General features: G+C 44.1%; 1 long non-coding RNA gene across 3 annotated transcripts in view; it reads left to right on the top strand.

Moving 5' to 3' along the window:
- Positions 1–22,920, top strand: part of LOC110502914 — a 29,035-nt gene that overhangs the window by 4,417 nt on the left and 1,698 nt on the right. For 2 of the 3 annotated variants that reach the window (XR_005039231.1, XR_005039229.1), the window contains exons 2-6: positions 5,074–5,149; positions 8,664–8,719; positions 8,898–9,015; positions 9,807–9,982; positions 18,856–19,013. This is a non-coding gene — a long non-coding RNA (uncharacterized LOC110502914). Of the gene's footprint in view, positions 1–5,073; positions 5,150–8,663; positions 8,720–8,897; positions 9,016–9,806; positions 9,983–12,920; positions 13,002–18,855; positions 19,014–22,920 lie in introns of all 3 variants that reach the window. The other variant, XR_005039230.1, reaches the window with a different exon arrangement.

The following is a 22,920-nucleotide window of genomic DNA, read 5'->3' as shown; positions in this document are numbered from 1 at the left end:
CTTAATTAAATGGACAATGTTTTAACCAACAATTTGTTTACTGAGAAAAACACCCGTCCCAGTTAAATACCAGTCTCTCTCCTGGTTAAAGACCAGGAGAGAGACTTCCCCACGCACAGATATCCCCCTCTGCTGGTGTGATCTCACCAGACCATTACTTAGGCCTATGCTAGCTAGTGTACTCTAGCTCCCTGAGATGGTTGTAAAGCCATTGCATATCAGGTTTCCCTTCTACACCCACATCAGCAGGTGCAACGACGTCTCTCTCTCTCTCTCTCTCTCTCTCTCTCTCTCTCTCTCTCTTCCGCTATCTCTCTCCCATAACTCTTATTCTGTTTCTCTCTCTCTTCCCCTATCTCTCTCCCATAACTCTTATTCTCTCTCTCTCTCTTCCCCTATCTCTCTCACATATCTCTTATTCTCTCTCTCTCTCTTACCCTATCTCTCTCCCATATCACTTATTCTCTCTCTCTCTCTCTCTTCCCCTATCTCTCTCCCATAACTCTTATTCTCTCTCTCTCTCTTCCCCTATCTCTCTCACATATCTCTTATTCTCTCTCTCTCTCTTCCCCTATCTCTCTCACATATCTCTTATTCTCTCTCTCTCTCTTACCCTATCTCTCTCCCATATCACTTATTCTCTCTCTCTCTCCCTCCCTCTCTCTCTCTCTCTCTCTCTCTCTCTCTCTCTCTCTCTCCCATATCTCTTATTCTCTCTTTATTTTTTGCTCCTTACTCTTCTCTCTTTCTATTTCTCTCCAGACTCTCTCTCTTCCCCTCCACCTTTCTTTTCTAAAGAGACAGAGAATGGTTGCTCTCTCCCTTGTGGTACCTACTGGATAGGAAATGGGCCATGGGGTGGAATGTAATGTGCACTTCTCAAGCTTCAGTCCCCCCTTAAAGAGTGTTAAGAGATTTGGGCTAGACAGGCTTATCAGATGATTTTCTGAAATGTTCAAATCCACAGGGATCTTGGCTTCCACCAGCCTGCACTATGCTGTAGCCTATTTCACGTAATGGTTTTAGATTAAAACGTGTCCTTTAATCTCTGTGCTTTAGCCACTGGCCAGCATCAGTTGCCATGGAAATGTAAGGAGTGCAGCTAGCTGTATTTAAAGAGTAAGGCTAGAAGCAGAAATCCATACAAAAAAAACAAAAAACTTCACAATTATTTAAATCATAAGTACAGTAAGTTAGTCCGCAACAAGTGTCATGTAAACTATTTATTAGATGTGAAAATCAGTTTGAGCCTGTGTAGCTTGAACCCTTCATGTTCTGTCTCTCTGTCTCTGTCCTTCTGTCTTCTGTTTCATGTATGTTTCATTCGTAACCAGGGGTAACCCTGACTCATTGCATTTTGGATGGAAATATAGTTACACCATGCAACTGGAGTAGGACCCCCCCCCCCTGAACTGGAGTAGGCCCAACCGAATGCCAGTTGGCTTAAAGCATGAGTGACAGTTTCCCTCTCTCTGGTGGTGGGGGAGTGAAGGGTGAGGGATGACAGGGGGAGTAGGAGGGACAGGGACTCCCCAGGGCCCCTTGGAGGAGGTTGGGATCAGTAGAGAGCGTGAGATGGATTGTCAGGCTTCAGTGAGAGATAGGAGGAGCTCAGAGATAGTTAAGGGTATAGATTTGAACATCGCTGGCAGTGTCCTCAAAAACCACAAAACCGATTTATTTTGATATAGCCAGTTAGGGAATGCTTTAACAATATGTCAATCATTAGATTCTCTGGCTACTGTGTGCACGTTGTGTTGTCTCCCTCCTGACTAACTGTCCCAGCGGGACTGATTTAGTATCTGTTACTGGTGGTTGTGACTGAATGATCCTTTTGCACCATCCAAGAGTTCTACAGCTGTTCGCCTGCGATTGTGATTGTGTGTGTATGAGTGTGTGCAGGTCAGAAGTGACAGTCTAGCTTTTCAACACTTTCCCAACAGTCCTCGGCCACTCGGCGTCGGCACCAAATTGCTCAGTGATTGTGTGTGCCGCAGCTCAGTGCTAGCTTCATGTTATTGCTGAAATATCAGTTTGAGCTAAGCTGGTCTCCTACATGGATTACAGTAAATGTGAGATATGTGTTGGTGAACTGTATGAGTTGCTTCACGTGTTTGCATGTGTACCTTTATATGGCACAGTCTCAGGCTTCAATTGGTTTCTTGTTACCGCGTTAAGATAGTTTCAGTTTACTTTCTACCCTCACTACACTCACTTTTAAAGACTCAAAAATGTTTGGGAATATCACTGTGATAATAAATACTGCAACAAAGTCTTAGTGAAATTCCTAAAATGAGGTTGTGCAGGTTGACAACGTCATGACAGGCCTAGGTGTGCCATTGCTCATCTTGACTAACCCCCTACACGCCTACAAACCCCACAACACCCACTTCCTTACACCCTACGAACCCGAACCCTCCAATCCCCCTCTTTCTCCTGAGACCAAACCAACAGTTCACAGTCTAACCTAATGTTGCATTAACAGTCAAGTAAGTACACACTAAACCCTTAATAAAGCCTTTAGAGACATTCTGCAGACTATGTTAAAGTGGATCTAGTCTTCTTTTTAACACTTGTATGTAAAGATGTAGGATTTTAATTTGAGCCAGTTTGCTACAGCAGGAAAATAATCCTGCAGCAGCATTTAGCAGACACTCTTATCCAGAGCGACTTACAGAGGCAATTAGGGATAGGTGCCTTGCTCAAGGACATGTTGATACATTTTTCACCTAGCCAGCTTGGGGATTTGAACCAGCAACCTTTCAGTTACTGGCCAAATGCCCTTAACCCCTAGGCTACCTGCAGCATAGATTTTAGAGTTAAAATTACAAACTTTATAAAACCCTTTTAAACTTTGAAAACACTGCTGTGCAGGACAATTATCAGCAACAAATGAGTGGTCAAATTAAGATCACATATCTGTATGTACACTACTATACATCCAGGGCGGCAACCAAACCTTACAGTATACACAGATATAGACAGTTCTAGATAGTATAGATATAGACAGTTCTAGATAGTGTAGATATAGACAGTTCTAGATAGTATAGATATTGACAGTTATAGATAGTATAGATATAGACAGTTGTATATGGTATAGATATAGACAGCTATAGATAGTATAGATATAGACAGTTGAATATGGTATAGATATAGACAGCTATATATAGTATAGATATAGACAGCTATAGATAGTATAGATATAGACTGTTATATATAGTATAGATATAGACAGCTATAGATAGTATAGATATAGACTGTTAGATATAGTATAGATATAGACAGTTATAGATAGAATAGCTGTAGACAGCTATAAAGAGTATGGATATAGACAGCTATAGATAGTACAGCTATAGACAGGACATATATAGATACATATAGACAGTACAGATATAGACAGGATAGCTATATCTCTATAATTTGTGTTCCTGTTCAAAATGGGTCATTTGATATCCTGATCTCTTCTCCTCATCGCGGTAACCACCCAGAACCCAGGCAGAGAGTGACAGGCGGGAGAGTGGCCGGACTGACATGGCACTTTTATTTTTAAATAGCCGTGATACAGCAGCAGCAGCACAGACATATCTATTAGACATGCAGGACCCTCCCTATAAGTTCAACTTCCATCCACTACACACACTGGCTAATTGGAACCAAGTTCTTCTGGAGGGAGGGGTTCTCTTCTCTGCCACCTAGTGGTAGGATACTGTCATGACATGAGTTTCTCTGCCACCTAGTGGTAGGATATTGTCAAGACATGGATTTCTCTGCCTCCTAGTGCTAGGATACTGTCATGACATGAGTTTCTCTGCCACCTAGTGGTAGGATATTGTCAAGACATGGATTTCTCTGCCTCCTAGTGCTAGGATACTGTCATGACATGAGTTTCTCTGCCACCTAGTGGTAGGATACTGTCATGACATGGGTTTCTCTACCTCCTAGTGGTAGGATACTGTCATGACATGGGTTTCTCTGCCTCCTATGGGTCAGATACTGTCACAACATGGGTTTATCTATCTCTCAACTTCCATCCACTACACACACTGGCTGATTGGACCAAGCTCTTCTGGAGGGAGGGGTTCTCTTCTCTGCCACCTAGTGGTAGGATACTGTCATGACATGAGTTTCTCTGCCACCTAGTGGTAGGATATTGTCAAGACATGGATTTCTCTGCCTCCTAGTGCTAGGATACTGTCATGACATGAGTTTCTCTGCCACCTAGTGGTAGGATACTGTCATGACATGGGTTTCTCTACCTCCTAGTGGTAGGATACTGTCATGACATGGGTTTCTCTGCCTCCTATGGGTCAGATACTGTCACAACATGGGTTTATCTATCTCTCAACTTCCATCCACTACACACACTGGCTGATTGGACCAAGCTCTTCTGGAGGGAGGGGTTCTCTTCTCTGCCACCTAGTGGTAGGATACTGTCATGACATGAGTTTCTCTGCCACCTAGTGGTAGGATATTGTCACGACATGGGTTTCTCTGCCTCCTAGTGGTAGGATACTGTCATAACATGGGTTTCTCTGCCTCCTATTGGTAGGATACTGTCATGACATGGGTTTCTCTGCCTCCTAGTGGTAGAATACTGTCATGACATGGGTTTATCTGCCACCTAGTGGTAGGATACTGTCATAACATGGGTTTCTCTGCCTCCAAGTGGTCGGATACTGTCATAACATGGATTTTGGTGTTCACTTACTAACTGTCATTGCTTTGGAGGGAAGTTGGTTTCATCATCAGGTTTTTGGGAGGGTAATACTAATGCCTCTTCTCTATATTAGGTTAGTGAAATTGTGCTAGCACTTTATTTTACAGCACTTTATCCACTGATTATAACTGTTCAGTTACCATTTAATTATGTAATGTAAATACCTGATACTTTAGGGTTTAAAAAACCAACAACTCTGAACCAAAGCCTTCATTATTTTGGCAGGAGATACATTTTTTCTCTTTCTCTCTGAGGGGGTGTACTTTAAGTGATGCTAAATATGCTGCGTGATTCATCTGATTGTGTCGAAGAAGCCTAGTAGAGGATCTAACTGTATGTCCTGCTCTCTTTCCCAGCAGGAGAAGAGGAGGATGGGGGGAGAATAGTGGAGGGGAGTGGAGTCTTCTACATACACAACCCTCTACACAGCAGGTAATGGGCATACTGTAGATGTGTTTACCTCTACTTAATGTCTGTTTAGGGATGTGTTCAGGGTGTCTACATTTAGACTGTGTTGAGGGGTGGAGGTGCTATTACAGGTTACTGTACTATACACTGTAGTATAGAGTTCCTTATCCCAGTAAAGCGTGTTATGCCCGTACCGGGAAATGAACACAGATAAATACGTCAGGTTAAATTGGCCCCACCCAAAACTTATTCAGACACAGCATGCAAGTACACACACACACACACACACACACACACACACACACACACACACACACACACACACACACACACACACACACACACACACACACACACACACACACACACACACACACACACACACACACACACACACACACACACACACACTTAATGCACATACACACACTTGACGCGTACACACTTGTCCAAAATGGCAGTGCATTATTGGCATCAGGTCTCAACTGGGGAAGAGCAGGTGTACTGCTGTCAACAGAGGCTCATTTTTGCATTACCAGCTCTCTGAAATGTATCTTACGTTTATGTCATGATATTATAGGAACTCTGTCAGCAAACACTCTAAAGACAATAATCTGTACTAAGATATTATAGTAATTATAGTAAGCCCCTAGTGAAAAGAAAAATGCTCTTCCACTTAATTCCATTTCTATATTGACCATCACTGCTGGTTTAGAATAAGATTTGAGCGGAGGACAAACTTAGCAACTCCAAAACTGAACGATCCCACTCAGCTCATGAAGGAATGCTAATGTGGAACTGCACAGGAGGTTTTTGCCACCCTGATTAATGGAGAAGACAAATTAGGTTTTTATTTCTCCCCTGTGAAAATATTTAACTGACAGGACACAATAACATGTTTACCACTTTGGCTGTTGTTTCAGTGTCTAGTTTCCCTTAACCTGCAAAACACCAGAATGACAAGTGAGACGCTATCCTCCTGGCGTGCCCAAATAAAGTCTGTAGCCAGGACTGCTAGGGGCCTGGGTGGTGGAGGGCTCATTTCACAGTTTTACCCAGAGTGCAAAGCTACATAGTCTTGACAGTGGGAGTGCAGAGGGTCATGTGGCCCTGCTTGGGGCGTCACGGTTTTGCACTGCTCAGAATAAGCCCTGTGTGTGTGTGGTTGTGTGTACGTATGTGTGTTTTGCATGCTCAGAAAAAGTCAGGCGAGCTCCAATTACCCTCCTCTCACGGATTGTTTGGTGTCACTTGTCATCTGACGGCTGGATATGATGATTCTGCGCCTCTAGTGTAAAAGGATAGTTATGCAGGACCCCCCCACCCTGCAAATGTACATGTGTCACAACTCAATTGGTGTGGGACACTCAAAGCTAACCCAATTAGAAAAGCAAAGCAACCCCCCTCAATCCCATTTTTCTAGTAGGGTTAGGGCTACTATTGGCCCTTTCTGTCCCTGACTCCACCCACTAGGGTCTGCACATGGACAAGTGTCCCAAGCCGTTGCATTGCATTGTGGGACTAGTGCATTGAATTTCTTGGGACTGTCACCAAATGCCCATTAATGTTGACCTGGGAAGAGGAGAGGTAGATATAAACCTGTTACTACCCTGGGAAGGGGCAGGGGAGAAGGGATATTCTATGCTTTGCCCCAGTTAGAAAAACAACAGTAAATTAGGGAATGTAACGACTAGTCACCATGTCACACCTGAAACCTGAGTAATGATGGAAGACACTTTTAATGTGGCCCATCAGATCACAATCTTCCAAAGAGGGGGAATAAAAGATACTGTAATTCATGAATGAAATGGACATTGTTGTAGATTTATATCAAGAGGTTGATGCTGGGTAAACAGACTGACCACAGCACAAATAGTTTAGATTCAAATATATTTTATTTTGATTTTTCAACCCTGGCCTATATCATACTAGATTCGTGTGTATTGGGTATATGTTTTGTAGTTGTTAGATATTACTTGTTAGATATTTCTGCACATTTCCTTACACCCGCATAACATCTGCTAAACACTTGTATGTGACCAATAAAATTTGTTTTGATTTGATATACTGCTAGGTTCAGTGGAAAAAGTGTGAAGTATCTGTTCAAGCATCAGGCTGACCTAACAGAAGGACCAGGGTTTGCAGGCTAGGTGACATGATGCCTGGACTATACGGGAAGAGGGAGGGAGGAATGGAGGAAGGGAGGGAGGGATGAAAGGAGAGAAGGAGGGTACCCCTTAATGAAACACACAGGGGCTAGGTTGAAACACAAGCACCTTCCTCCATTTGAGTTAACCACCATCTGTCCATCTCTCTCTACCTCCTTTCCGCCAATCCTCTCTTCACTCCTTCCTTCCTTCTTCAGACCAGGGACAGAGAGGACCTGAAAGACAAGTGTGTGTGTGTCTCCCTGGGAACAATATCCTGATGCTGCATGAGTGTGTCAAGTAGAACTCCAGCATCAGTGATTTTGTTGCCAGGGAGAGGACAGTAGCGACCGGACCTTACAACTTATGGGAAATATGGGAAATATACTGTGTATGGGCTCCCGAGTGGTGCAGCAGTCCAAGGCACTGCATCTCAGTGCTAGAGGTGTCACTACAGGCCCTGGATCGATTCCAGGTTGTATCACAATCGGCCGTGATTGGGAGTCCCATAGGGAGGTGCACAATTGGCCCAGCGTCGCCCGGGTTAGGGTTTGGCCAGGATAGGCCGTCATTGTAAATAAAATTTGTTCTTAACTGACTTGCCTAGTTAAATAAAGGTTCAATAAAATATGTTCACTAAATGAATCCAGTATTTCACCATTCAGTAGATAGTAGTAATTGATTTGAATCTGTACAGAAACAGTTATTACGCAACATCAAATAAACTTGACACTAGATATTTAAGATTCCTGCGAATCAATCACATAGCGGCAGAGTAGCTATTTTCTAGATGGCCCTAGCTGTTCTCCCTCTGAAGTGTGTGACATGTCTTTGACATCGACTGTCTGCTATTATCAACAGAACCACTAGAGGGCACTCATACTCACATAGGCTTGTAATAATATGCCATGCTGAAAGTCCTGAAGATAGTAAGGGGTCCTGAGGTTGCATCAGCCTCTAAAAACATCTTTCCTCCAAACACTCTTGTAAACGTTCAGGTTCTGATTTTGAGTCAAAATTGTCATTGCAGCTTCTCTGTAGAGCTTTGTGTGTGTGTCTCTCTCTCTGTGTGTGTGTGTGTGTGTGTGTGTGTGTGTGTGTGTGTGTGTGTGTGTGTGTGTGTGTGTGTGTGTGTGTGTGTGTGTGTGTGTGTGTGTGTGTGTGTGTGTGTGTGTGTGTGTGTGTATGTGTGTGTATATTGTCCTCTCACTGTCTCTCTCTCTCACCAAGGAGGCTCTGCTACATTAGCCAGGCAATTAACTGATCTGTCTGTTCCCTGCTACTGGTCAAGTCCATGGGACTGACTACTGTATACATATTTCTCTCTCTCCTTCTCTCTCTTTCTCTCTCTCTCTCTACTCTTTTTCTCTTTTCCTCAATTCCTATTTTAGTGTCTTATTTCCTGGATTACTGACCCACTGAATGTGGCCCTGGCTCAAATCACAAGGTACAGTAGTATTCTGACCTTCTCTCTAAGTCACTTTTCTCTTGAAATTCACATTGATAGTGTAACAGATAGACCTGGATGTCAGGAAGTTGCAAAATAACATCGTAGTGTTCTGTAGTTGTAGGGCATCATGATGTAGCAACATGTAAAATGACATTTGTTCATCTTCACTTGACAGACTTACTTCACTTCAGAGAATGAGTTTGCTGTTTCCTGTCTTTGGATGGACCCTGATCTTATTGGCTACCGAAAAGGGGTGTGGTCGTTGTGGAGCAAACTAATGAGAGAGAACAGTGGTATGCCTCTGATTCTGTAACTTTTACTAACAGTGTCAATAGTTGTTGACCATTGCTTTGCAGTTCCATTGTCATGTTCTTTAGCTAACAGTCCTCTTTCTTTTATAGTAGTGTGTACGTGTGTGTGTGTGCATGCTTGTGTTGTTTGTTGTTCGTTTGTGCGTGTGTATTTGTGTGTCTGTTTGCGAGTGTGTGTGTTTTAGCTATGTCTGTATGTAGGGCGTTGGTAGGGGTAATTTGGGCAGTACTGCTGTGGCCCCCTACTCACACCTGTTACACAGTGAGTTGCTGATCTAGGTGATACAGGAGACACAGATTAAAGCTGTGCGTGTTGTGTGTTGTGTATGAGTGTGTATGTGTGCATCTCCTGGGTTGTGTGTGGTGTGCCTCTTGCATTTGTTCGTCATACCGCTCAGTGAGTCAGCATCTCCGTTTCCTTTCCTGAGTCACTCATTTAACGGTTGCCCGGTGACCACAGAACGGAAAAAGGTTCCTATTGCGTGTTCGCCTGCGAGGACGGCCACCAATATTTATTCAGGCCTTGCAGTAAGTGGCCAGGAGAAAATGATAAATATAAATTCTCCAATGATTGCCTGAGTGCCATGTCATTGGATGGAAAGCACACTTAGTAATCCGTTTTAACATTCCTCGTTTTGAAGGAGATATACTGTTGCTATGGCTCATTGTAAAAGGAGACAATGGATGTCTCAATAGATGTTTAGTTTTATGTTGAAGAATAACGTAAAATGAACTACATTTTATGTGAAAGAATCACCTTTTTCTCCATGCAGGCATGAAGACTTTCAGTGCTGTCTCTCCTCAGGTGAGAGGGTCCCCCAGGCCAGTCTTTTCGCCCCCCATTGCAACCTTGCCATCCCCCAGCCCTGCATCATCAGAAAGGGACGAACCAGGACATGGGAGGAATGTGTCTTTCTTTGATGATGTCACTGTCAATGTGTTGGATCAGGTAACATCAATCAGATAATTGGTATTTTACATCGGAATCATGTTTTAATACCTACAGTATCTAAATAATGTAATTTTGAACATTCTCAATAGGAGAGTCCCACCAGGGAGCTAATGTCACTGACCAGAAACCTACAGCAAAGAGACCAAGGGTCAAACACCATATGCACATTTACAGACACAGACCTGAGACCAACGATCAATCCCCAATCCCGCACCGCAGCAATGTCAACCTTTTAACTCAAATGTCAACCTCAGGGGTCGTCTCCTTAGAGGACAATATTATGTCTCTATCTCTCTATCTGATGGTGGTTGTGTTCACTCTTCCCTACAGGTGTTGGTTTAGAATGGGAGGATGACTTCTCCTTCTTGGACAGCTCTCTCAAAACTAAAATGGTCGACCACCATCTTATTAAATCAATTACATTTTTATTTGTCACATGAGCCGAAAACAACGGGTGTAGACCTTACCGTGAAATGCTTACTTACAAGCCATTAACCAACAATGCAGTTCAAGAAATAGAGTTAAGAAAATATTTTCTAAATATGCTAGAGTGAAAAATTGAATAAAAAGTAACACAATAAGATTACATAATAATAGCGATGCTATTTACAGGGGATACCGGTACCGAGTCAATGTGCGGGGGTACAGGTTAGTTAAGGTAATTTGTACATGTAGGTAGGTGTTCAGCAGTCTTATGGCTTGGGGCTAGAAGCTGTTTGGACCTAGACTTGGCACTCCGGTACCGCTTGCCGTGCGGTAGCAGAGAGAACAGTCTATGACTTGGGTGACTGGAGTCTTTGACAATTTTTTGGTCCTTCCTCTGACACCTCCCAGGATATAGGTCCTGGATGGCAGGAAGCTTGGCCCCAGTAATGTATTGGGCTGTACGCAGTACCCTCTGTAGCGCCTTATGGTCGGATGCCGAGCAGTTGCCATACCAGGTGGTGATGCAATCATGCTCTCGATGGTGCAGCTGTAGAACTTTTTGAAGATCTGGGGAACCATGCCAAATCTTTTCAGTCTCCTGAGGGGGAATAGGTTTTGTCGCGCCTTCTTCACGACTGTCTTGGTGTGTTTGGATCATGTTAGTCTGTTAGTCTGATCATGTTAGTCTGTTGGACTAAGCACACACCCCTGAGAGTGTGGTAGATAGTCAGTGTGGTAGATGTGTTGAGGATCAGCGTGGCGGTGTTGAGGATCAGCGTGGTAGATGTGTGTGTTACCTACCCTTATCACCTGGGGGCAGCCCATCAGGAAGTCCAGGATCCAGTTGTAGAGGGAGGTGTTTCGTCCCAGGGTCATTAGCTTAGTGATGAGCTTTGTGGGCACTATGGTGTTGAGCTCTGAGCTGTAGTTAATGAACAGCATTCTCACACAGGTGTTCCTTTGTCCAGGTGGGAAAGGGCAGTGTGAGTGTGATTGAGATTGCGTCATCTGTGGATCTGTTTGGGCGGTATGTGAATTGGAGTGTTTCTAGGGCTTCCGGCATGATGGTGTTGATGTGAGCCTGCTTAAAACATGTAGGTTTTACAGACTCGGTCAGGAAGAGGTTGAAAATGTCAGTGGAGACACCTACCAGGTGGTCCGCGCATGCTCTGAGTACAGGTCCTGGTAATCCATCTGGCCTTGCGGCCTTGTGAATGTTGACCTGGTTAAAGGTCTTGCTCACATCGGCTATGGAAAGCGTGATCACACAGTTGTCCGGAGCAGCTGATGCTCTCATGCATGCCTCAGTGTTGCTTGCCTTGAAGCGAGCATAAAAGGCATTTAGCTCGTCTGGTAGGCTCGCGTCACTGGGTCGGCTCGCGGCTGTGTTTCCCTTTATAGTCCGTAATTGTTTGCAAGCCCTGCTACATCCAACGAGCTCAGACCGGTGTAGCAGGATTCAATCTTTGTCCTGTATTGACGCTTTGCCTGTTTGATGGTTCGTCTGAGGGCATAGCGGGATTTCTTATAAGTGTCCGGTGTCCAGCTCCTTGAAAGTGCCAGGTCTAGCCTTTAGCTTGGTGCGGATTTTGCCTGTAATCCATGGCTTTGGGTTGGGATATGTACGTACGGTCACTGTTGGGACATCGTTGATGCACTTATTGATGAAGCCGGTGACTGAGGTGGTCTAGAGTTTTTTTCCCCTCTCTGTTTACACATGTGACTTGCTGGTAGAAATGAGGTAAAACGGATTTAAGTGCCTGCATTAAAGTTCCCGGCCAATAGGAGCACCGCCTACGGATGAGCATTTTCCTGTTTGCTTATGGCCTTATACAACTCGTTGAGTGCGCTCTTAGTGTCAGCATCTCAGTGCCAGTATCAGTTTGTGGTGGTAAATAGATGGCTACGAATAATATAGAGAACTCACTTCGTAGATAGTGTGGTCTACAGCTTATCATGTGATACTCTACCTCAGGCAAGCAATACCTCGAGACTTCTTTATTATTAGACATCGTGCACCAGCTGTTATTGACAAATAGACACACACCCCTGCCCCTCGTCTTACCAAACGTAGCTGCTCTGTCCTGCCAATGCACCAGCTCTATAATATCCATGTCGTCATTCAGCCATGACTCGGTGAAACACAAGATATAACAGTTTTTAATGTCCTGTTGGTAGGATAGTCTCGAATGTAGATCATCCAGTTTGTTTTCCAGTGATTGCACATTGGCCAATAGAACTGATGGTAGTGGCGATTTACTCACTTGCCTACAAATCCTCATAAGGCACACAAACTGGGGTGATAGGGTAGCCTAGTGGTTAGTAACCGGAAGGTTGCAACTTCAAACCCCCGAGCCGACAAGGTACAAATCTGTCGTTCTGCCCCTGAACAGGCAGTTAATCCACTGTTCCTAGGCCGTCATTGAAAATAAGAATTTGTTCTTAACTGACTTGCCTAGTTAAATAAAGGTAAAAAAAAGACTCTGTCTTTTCTTCACGCGAATGACAGGGATTTGGGCCTGGTCTCCCCGGGAAGCAGTATATCCTCCTCGTCGGACTCATTAAAGAAAAAGTCTTTGTCCAGTTCGAGGTGAGTAATCGTTGCTCTGATGTCAAGAAGCTCTTTTCAGTTATAAGAGAGAGTAGCAGCAACATTAAGTTACAAAAATTGCACAAAAAAAAACACACAAAATAGAACAGTTGGTTAGGAGCCCGTAAAATGGTACCATTATATTAAGTCATATCACAGTCCAGTATACTATACTTTAGCATCCCCCCACCAGACCTCTACACCCCCACACCAGAGGTGGAGGGGTCCATTCACCCATGCCTGCTCACAGTTGAGACCTTCCAGTCTGGTCCTCACCCACGTCTCTGACGCTGACCTGGAGCAGTGAGGAAAGTGGTTGGATATACAATCTTGTTTTTCTGTCACCAATAGAGCCTTGACCTCCTGGAAAAATTACTTATCCTCTCTCTCTCCCTCACTCTCTCTCCTCCTTTCTCCTACTCTCCATTCTTCTCCACTCCTCTCCCCAACTCTCCCCTCCTCTCTCCATCCTTTTTGTGATGAGTCAGTATTTAACGGATCGCTAGCTTGAAGAAAAAATATACAATATTTTTATTTCCGATAGTTCCAAACCACCTGTCAGTTTGTTACACTGACATCACAAAGCTCTGTGACAGTGTCTGACTCCATAAGCCTTCTATCTAGTGACATAGATCACTGGACTGTGTAGTAGCTAACAGTGCCGCCCGTCATGCTCTCGTCACACATTCAGCCTTAGGCCAAATGACGTCATCATTACACAATGTACTAAGTGGTCTAGTAAATAGATATTATTGACCAGTTATATATAATATTGATCCGTTTTTGGTAATTTTGATCAGTAAAATATATCATTGATAGGTAGTATATTTGTTCTGAAAGAGCTGCAAAACCTGGACCCATACAAATCAGCTGGGCTTGACAATCTGGACCCTCTATTTCTGAAACTGTCCGCCGCCATTGTCGCAACCCCTATTACCAGCCCGTTCAACCTCTCCTTCGTATCATCTGAGATCCCCAAGGATTGGAAAGCTGCTGCGGTCATCCCCCTCTTCAAAGGGGGAGACACCCTGGACCCAAACTGCTACAGACCTATATCCATCCTGCCCTGCCTATCGAAGGTCTTCGAAAGCCAAGTCAACAAACAGATCACTGACCATCTCGAATCCCACCGTACCTTCTCCGCTGTGCAATCCGGTTTCCGAGCCGGTCACGGGTGCACCTCAGCCACGCTCAAGGTACTAAACGATATCATAACCACCATCGATAAAAGACAGGACTGTGCAGCCATCTTCATCCACCTGGCCAAGGCTTTTGACTCTGTCAATCACCATATTCTTATCAGCAGACTCAGTAGCCTCGGTTTTTCTAATGACTGCCTTGCCTGGTTCACCAACTACTTTGCAGAAAGAGTTCAGTGTGTCAAATCGGAGGGCATGTTGTCCGGTCCTCTGGCAGTCTCTATGGGGGTACCACAGGGTTCAATTCTCGGGCCGACTCTTTTCTCTGTATATATCAATGATGTTGCCCTTGCTGCGGGTGATTCCCTGATCCACCTCTACGCAGACGACACTATTCTGTATACTTCTGGCCCTTCCTTGGACACTGTGCTATCTAACCTCCAAACGAGCTTCAATGCCATACAACACTCCTTCCGTGGCCTCCAACTGCTCTTAAACGCTAGTAAAACCAAATGCATGCCTTTAGACCGTTCGCTGCCTGCACCCGCATGCCCGACTAGCATCACCACCCTGGATGGTTCCGACCTAGAATATGTGGACATCTATAAGTACCTAGGTGTCTGGCTAGACTGCAAACTCTCCTTCGAGACTCATATCAAACATCTCCAATACAAAATCAAATCTAGAGTCGGCTTTCTATTTCGCAACAAAGCCTCCTTCACTCACGCCGCAAAACTTACCCTAATAAAACTGACTTTCCTACCGATCCTCGACTTCGGTGATGTCATCTACAAAATAGCTTCAAATACTCTACTCAGCAAACTGGATGCAGTTTATCACAGTGCCATCCATTTTGTTACTAAAGCACCTTATTCCACCCACCACTGCGACCTGTATGCTCTAGTCGGCTGGCCCTCGCTACATGTTCGTCGCCAGAACTACTGGCTCCAGGTCATCTACAAGTCTATGCTAGGTAAAGCTCCGCCTTATCTCAGTTCACTGGTCACGATGGCAACACCCACCCGTAGCACGCGCTCCAGCAGGTGTATCTCAGTGATCATCCCTAAAGCCAAAACCTCTTTGGCCTCCTTTCCTTCCAGTTCTCTGCTACCTGCGACTGGAATGAATTGCAAAAATCTCTGAAGTTGGAGACTTTTATCTCCCTCCCCAACTTTAAACATCTGCTATCTGAGCAGCTAACCGATCGCTGCAGCTGTACATAGTCCATCGGTATATAGCCCACCCAATTTACCTACCTCATCCCCATACTGTTTTTATTTTATTTACTTTTCTGCTCTTTTGCAAACCAGTATCTCTACCTGCACATGTTCATCTGATCATTTATCACTCCAGTGTTGTTAATCTGCTAAATTGTAACTATTCACTCATGTGGCCTATTTATTGCCTATCTCCTCATGCCTTTTGCACACAATGTATATAGATTATTTTTTTTATACTATGTTATTGACTTGTTTATTGTTTATTGTTTACTCCATGTGTAACTCTGTGTTGTTGTCTGTTCACACTGCTATGCTTTATCTTGGCCAGGTCGCAGTTGTAAATGAGAACTTGTTCTCAACTAGCCTACCTGGTTAAATAAAAATTAAAAATAGATCAGTTACAGATAATATTGATCAGTTATAGACAATATTTATTTATTTTATTTCACCTTTATTTAACCAGGTAGGCTATTTGAGAACAAGTTCTCATTTACAACTGCGACCTGGCCAAGATAAAGCACAACAGTTCGCCTGTCACGCCCTGACCTTAGAGAGACGTTTTATTTATCTTTTTGGTTAGGTCAGGGTGTGATGTGGTGTGGGCATTCTATGTTTTGTTTTTCTATGATTTTGTATTTCTATGTTTTGGCCGGGTATGGTTCTCAATCAGGGACAGCTGTCTATCGTTGTCTCTGATTGGGAACCATACTTAGGTAGCCCTTTTACCTCCTTTCAGTGTGGGAAGTTAACTTTGTTTGTGGCACATAGCCTTTAAGCTTCACGGTTGTTTTGTATTGTTTATTGTTTTTGTCAGCGTCACCTAAATAAAATAAATATGTATGCTCACCAAGCTGCGCATTTTTCCTCTTCATTCCACGGCCGTGACATCGACACATGCAACAACACAGAGTTACACATGGAATAAACAAACATACAGTCAATAATACAGTATATTATTGGTCCGTTATAGGTCAAATGTATCAGTTATAGAAAATATTGATAAATTATAGACAATATTGATCAGTTATACATAATATTGATCCGTTATAGGTCAAATTGACCAGTTATAGATAATATTGATCAATTATAGGTAATATCAATCAATTATAAATTATATTGATCAGTTATACATAATATTGATCAGTTATAGGTCAAATTGATCAGTTATACATAATATTGATCAGTTTTAGATAATATTGATCAGTTATGGGTTAAATTGATCAGTTAAAGGTCAAATTGATCAGTTATAGATAATATTGATCCGTTTTATTATTTAATAATAAGAAATTGCACAGTGTGTGTGGACTCTAAACAGAGCACACACTGGTTGAATCAATGTTGTTTCCATGTAATTTCAATTAAATCGGAAGGGAAGGAAAGGAAGTGAGAGAGAGGGAAAGAGAGAGGAAGTGAGAGAGAGGGAAAGAGAGGGGGAGGCCCCTTTATTTGTCTATGTATGTCAAGGTGTGTCCTTGAGTCCATCTGTGGGCTGGGGACAGCTCTATGACCAGAAGGGGTGGAGGACAGGACAGGACGGCACTCAACTCATGCGCATGTTCATGCTTGTATGTGTGTGTCCTTGTGCCTGTGTGTGTGTGTGTGTTACGGTATTTATGCCAGCTTGTAAGAGCTTAGTTTGCACATTATTAAAGCATACCCAGCACAGTGTAGTTATCAGTTATCAGAGCCCATGGGTAAACTAAATACATACGGTTGGTCTGAGGGGAAACTGAATCGAGAAATATTTGCACAGAACCTGAAGTGTGGTAGGGTTGATTTCAAGAAACCTAGCCGGACCAGCCCTAGTGTTCACACACACACACACACACACACACACACACACACACACACACACACACACACACACACACACACACACACACACTTTGCTGCTGGGAGCTGCTCATCTGTGTCTGACATTCTCTTTAGATAATGGTAGATATATTTGTGGAACCATAACACTACAGTTGAAGTCGGAAGTGTACACACACCTTAGCCAAATCCATTTAAAATCAGTTTTTCACAATTCCTGACATTTAATCATAGTAAAAATTCCCTGTTTTAGGTCATTTAGGATCACCACTTTATGTTAAGAATGTGAAATGTCAGAATTATAGCAGAAATAATTATTTATTTCACCTTTTATTTCTTTCATCACATTCTCAGTGGGCCAGAACTTTACATACACTCAATTAGTACTTGGTAGCATTGCCTTTTCAGTTCTGCCCACATATTGTCTATAGGATTGAGGTCAGGGCTTTGTGATGGCCACTCCAATACCTTGACTTTGTTGTCCTTAAGCCATTTTGCCCAAACTTTGGAAGTATGCTTAAGGTCATTGTCCATTTGGAAGACCCATTTGCGACCAAGCTTTAACTTCCTGACTGATGTCTTGAGATGCTGCTTCAATATATACACAATTTTCCTGCATCATGATGTCATCTATTTTGTGAAGTGCACCAGTCACTCCTGCAGCAAAGCACCCCCACAACATGATGCTGCTACCCCCGTGCTTCACGGTTGGGACGGTGTTCTTTGGCTTGCAAGCTTCCCCCTTTTTCCTCCAAACATAACGATGGTCATTATGGCCAAACAGTTCTATTTTTGTTTCATCAGATTATAGGACATTGCTCCAAAAAGTACAATCTTCTCCCCATGTGCAGTTGCAAACCTCAGTCTGGCTTTTTTATGGCAGTTTTGCAGCAGTGGCTTCTTCCTTGCTGAGCGGCCTTTCAGGTTATGTCGACATAGGACTTGTTTCCCTGTGGATATAGATACTTTTGTACTGGTTTCCTCCAGCATCTTCACAAGGTCCTTTGCTGTTGTTCTGCGATTGATTTGCACTTTACGCACCAAAGAACAATCATCTCTAGGAGACAGAACGCGTCTTCTTCCTGAGCGGTATGACGGCTGCGTGGTCCCATGGTGTTATACTTGCATACTATTGTTTGTACAGATGAACGTGGTACCTTCAGGCGTTTGAAAATTACTCCCAAGGATGAACCAGACTTGTGGAGATCTACAATTTTTTAATGAGGTCTTGGCTGATTTCTTTTGATTTTCCCATAATGTCAAGGAAAGAGGCACTGAGTTTGAAGGTAGGCCTTGAAATACATCCACAGGTACACCTCCAATTGACCCAAATTATGTCAATTAACCTATCAGAAGCTTCTAAAGCCATGCCATCATTGTCTGGAGTTTTCCATGCTGTTTAAAGGCACAGTCAACTTAATGTATGTAAACTTCTGACCCACTGGAATTGTGATCCAGTGAATTATAAATGAAATAATCTGTCTGTAAACAATTGTTGGAAAAATTACTTGTGACATGCAAAGTAGATGTTGTAACCGACTTGCCAAAACTTTAGTTTGTTAACAAGACATTTGTGGAGTGGTTGAAAAATAAGTTTTAATGACCAACCTAAGTGTATGTAAACTTCTGACTTCAACTTTATGTCATACAGAAGTCTGACTGACTTTCTTGTGTTTACCCCAGGATTCACCGCTGGGGATAAGAAGACTAAGTGTTGTCATGACTGTCCTGATCAGGTCAGGTTACAGGAGAACACAACCCTACAGATTATCTCTCAACCCCAACAGAGGAGGAGAGATCTAGGGGTCTGAAGATGAGTATTATGACCCCTCACACCCCTGGTAAGTCTCAGGCCACAGACAAATTCCTTTTGTCCTGTTACTATGGAGAACCAGCCTCAGAAAATGAAACATGAAATAAAGGGACTTTGGAACAATGGTTTCCATCAGCCACAATGGTGGTCATGACGATAGATGGAATATGAAAATATATGTCATTTTTGTTTTGTTATTAAAGGTTAATAGATGACGTTTTTACGAAAACATTGTAACGTGAAGAGTTTTCCTAGTATATGTTTGATGTTTATACATTGTACGTTGTGTGGAAAATGTCCAAATCAAAGGGAATGTTTTTGTAAAGATGAAATGTAAAGTTAGTTGTCTAAAATTGGATTTGAGTCAAATCTAGACCTTGCATCATTAACTTGGTACGCCCAGAGAATTGCCCTAAAGGCGGTTATGCCCACTTCTGACCCAAGGGTATAAAACCTGTGAGTATAGAATTTACAGAGAAGACTACGTGACCCAAGCTGCAGCCAAGGTCTAAAAAGTCAATGAACCCAGAACGCAACACAAGTTTGAAGACAAAGAAATCCTTTTCTACCTAAGCTACGGATGAGTAGCTGTGTCTAAGCGGGTGAATTCAAGCTGGACTCCCTTAGCATCCAATCCCAGCGAATCGTGGTATCTAAAAGGTTTCATTCCTATGTTGTGAGCTCTGAGATACAGAGCTGTCTGTCCTCAGAAGACCCCTTCCATAGCAAGGGTGAGGGAACAGACTCTTAAGCCAAAAGGACACTGACATCGAGAGGACGATCAGAGAGGTGCGCAGGAGAAGTGTGTCATCGAGCAGCTGAACGGTCCACGCAGAGAATCCTCGAAGGTCTACCCCACGTAATTACATCATTATATTCTGACCCATAAGAGCGGCAGTTTGGGGCAAGGCTAGGGTTAGAATAGCATAGATGACAAATTCACCCAAATGTATATTTCTCTCATGTACTTTCCTCTCTCTCTTTGAAATACCAATTTTGGGTAACACGCGCCATAGTGTGTTGGCCCGTTAAGTTTTAATCAATAGCCTATAATGTGTTTTGTCTATGTGTATCTTTTATCATCATTTTAGCCAACTAAGATTGGTGTGGTACGAACTCATTGGTGAGACCCAGGCTCGTGTGTTAAGGTTTTCTTCCTCCTCCTCTGAAGAGGAGGTGTAGCAGGGATCGGACCAAAATGCAGCGTGGTTATCTTCATACATCTTTAATAAAGATAATGACGAACAATACAAAAACACTAAACGTAACGTGCCAAACCGAAACAGACCTATCTGGTGCAAACAAACACAGAGACAGGAACAATCACCCACGAAACACTCAAAGAATATGGCTGCCTAAATATGGTTCCCAATCAGAGACAACGATAAACACCTGCCTCTGATTGAGAACCACTCTAGGCAACCATAGACTTACCTAGACAACTCTACTATACCACAATCCCATAACCTACAAAAAACCCCAAGACAAAACACACCACATAAATAACCCGTGTCACACCCTGGCCTGACCAAAATAATAAAGAAAACACAAAATACTAAGACCAGGGCGTGACACCATGCAGATTCACGGGCTATACGACGTTCAGAACGAGATTGGTAGAGGTAACTGGTTAATTAGCGGCTGTTGTGAAATCGATATTCTGATATTCTTTGAGTTAAGTTGGGAAATAGAAACTCAATGAAAACGTATTTTCCCATGGTGCCCCAGGTTAATGAGTTAATAATTGCTTGATTCAGATAATCACAAAATTAGAAACTTTTAATCATTCGATGAACAACATTCGTCACATTAACTAATACAACGTCACGATAGTGTGTTTGCTGAAGAAAGACAAACACCCAAATAAACAGAATAGCTCAACTAAACCCCACTGTGATAGAATTGAGCCCTCGATAATCAATGCACGGACGCAGACCTCCCTCTTTTTTTTTCACAAAAAAGAAACTCGAGGAGACGGGTGACATGGAGGGCCGAATGTACCCCTGTCTCAGAGATTCCGTAACATATGTCTCCATAGCCAACGTCTCCTCCTGTGACAATGGGTACACGTGACTCCTGGGAAGTGCAGCGTTCTCCTGGAGGTTTATCACGCAATCCCCCCGTCGATGGGGTGGTAATTTGGTTGCCCTTTTTTTTACAAAAGATGATAGCCAAATCGGCATATTCTGCGCACAGTGGAAACCTGGTCTGGACTCTCCACCATCGTGGCACCAATAGAAACTCCTATACACCTACCTGAACACTCCCCTGACCACCCCTGAAGAGCCCCCTGTCTCCAGGAAATGAGGTGATTGTGAATAGCCAGCTAGGGAACACCCAGCACCACTGGAAATGCAGGTGAATCGATAAGGAATAAACTGATCCGCTCCCTATGATCCCCCTGCGTTACCATGTCCAGCGGAACCGTAGCCTCCCTGACCTGCCCTGGCCCTAACGGTCGGCTATCTAAGGAGTGCACGGGGAAGGGTGGGTCTATCGGCACCAATGGAATCCCCAACCTATGGGCGAGTCCGCGATCCATAAAACTCCCAGCTGCGCCTGAATCGACTAGCGCCTTATGCTGGAGAGAGGGAGAAAACGCAGGGAAAGAAATGAATAAAAACATGTGACCAACAGGGAGCTCTGGGTGAGTTTGGTGCTTACTCACCTGGGGTGGCCGAGAAGTGTTCCGCCTGCCATCTCGACTCCGAGACGGGCTCCTCCAGCACCGGTCTGAAGTGTGTCCTCTCCAACCGCAGTAGGTGCAGGAGGAGCCTCCTCCTCCGGTCCCCCTCGATGCAGCCTCTCCCAACTCCATCGGAGTTGGAGCAGGAGGGCTGGGAGGTGGAACTGACACCCTTCTGAACGCCCCGGAACTCCAAAGTGAAGTCTTGCGCGCTCTTCGTCTCCTGTCTGAGGTGAAACAGTCACCCGCTGCTCGGCCCTCAGGAGGGTGGTCGAACACAGCCAGAAAACGGCGGGTGAACTCCGGGTACTAGTCCCGAGCAGAGTCTGGGCCGTTCCAGACTGCGTTGGCCCATTCCAGGGCTCTACCTGTCAGACAGGAGACGAGGAAGCTCACACTCTCTTCACCCGAGGGAGTCGGATGAACGGTAGCCAGGTAGAGCTCGAGCTGGAGCAAAAATCCCTGGCACCCAGCCGCCGCTCCATTGTACTCCCTCGGGGGCGTGAGAAGCAACGCGCTGGGACCGGACACCGCCGGAGGAGGAGTGGGTTGCATCGTCTGTGGGGGAGCTGGGGTTGATGTCGGGAGACCACTCCTCTCCCATCGCTCCATCCTCTCCATCATTTGGTCCATCGCCGAACCGATCCAATGGAGGATAGCCGTGTGATGGAGGACGCGCTCCTCCATTGATGGAAGAGGGGTGGTCGCTGCTCCTGCTGACTCCATGTCGTGGTGGGGGCTTCTGTCACGGCTTCTAGGAGTAGTGGGTGGAGGAGTCAGGCGCAGAGAGCAGAGTTAGTTCAAACGTGGTTCTTTATTCCAGGAACAGGACAAACAGGACAAAACCGCCCGGAAAAAGGAATCCACATAAATCCACACACATGAACAGAAAAACAAGCCTGCACAAAAGCAGGCGGGCATACCGGGTTTAAATAGCCCAAAAACAAAACCTAAACAAGAAACAGGTGACACTAATCAGACAAAACTAACTGAAACAGAAAAGGGGATCGGTGGCAGCTAGTAGGCCGGCGACGACGACCGCCCGAACGCGGCCCGAACAGGAAGAGGAACCATAACAATGGTGACCTGATAATCCTGCATTGACTAAATGGAGTCCACCAATGGAGATGGTTTGATTCACTCATAAAGTGTGAGAAAGACAAGACTGCCCGCATATTCAAAATGTAAGAAAATGTTCATCAGGTTTTTGGAAATTATTTAGGCTAACTACTAACTTCTGTACTGATAA

Source organism: Oncorhynchus mykiss, chromosome 23 (genome assembly GCF_013265735.2).
Source record: "Oncorhynchus mykiss isolate Arlee chromosome 23, USDA_OmykA_1.1, whole genome shotgun sequence".
NCBI lineage: Eukaryota > Metazoa > Chordata > Actinopteri > Salmoniformes > Salmonidae > Oncorhynchus > Oncorhynchus mykiss.
The sequence above is the reverse complement of the archived record's forward strand: the minus strand, read 5'-3'. Positions and strand labels throughout refer to the sequence as shown.